This window comes from Octodon degus, unplaced genomic scaffold (assembly GCF_000260255.1).
Source record: "Octodon degus isolate 3935 unplaced genomic scaffold, OctDeg1.0 scaffold00479, whole genome shotgun sequence".
Classification (NCBI taxonomy): Eukaryota; Metazoa; Chordata; class Mammalia; order Rodentia; family Octodontidae; genus Octodon; species Octodon degus.
The window spans coordinates 5,018-5,675 of NW_004525055.1; positions in this window are offsets into that span (position 1 = coordinate 5,018).

Consider the following 658-nt stretch of genomic DNA (forward strand, 5'->3'; position numbering starts at 1 on the left):
GTAGAGTGTGCCTAAGGAGAGTCACATGGAGAGAAAACCCTCTCTCAGGCTTTCACACAGAGCACATTGGCCAAGCAATGGCCATGACTCATCCACATGGCTGACACTGACAAAGGCTCTACAATCGGAGGTGCAGGATCTCAGGATAAATCCTGAGGGGATTTCACTGACCTTCTCAGACCCAAATGCTACAACTCTTTTGCATAGGTCCTGCTTTACCTTGGTCTTAACCATCCAGTAGAAAAGTATGAAGATGAAATTTTGGAAGTAAAGCCATGCTGTTCTGTTGAGCTGTGGGGGACTCAGGTCAACAATTTCTGACATTGCTAGTTAAACAGAAGACCCAATGCTATTCTGGGCTGCTAGACTATAAGTGGTTAGGATAGATATATAGCTACATTCTCTTAATGAATATAATGATTTGTTCTAATGGTGTTTGTAAATAGGGTCTCAAGTCCGCTTCTTTTACAGCAATTAACCAGTAAGAAGAATATATGCAGTGTGTTAGTTATTGAAACTGTACTACCGATTTGATTTGAAACTTTCTCATTGCTGTTTATCAATAAAATTTAAAAAAAAAATAGAAACAAAACCTCCTTGTCAGAGAAGTACAAGAAGCTATAGGTTCAGAAATTTAAACCATGTGAGCAATTTCTAG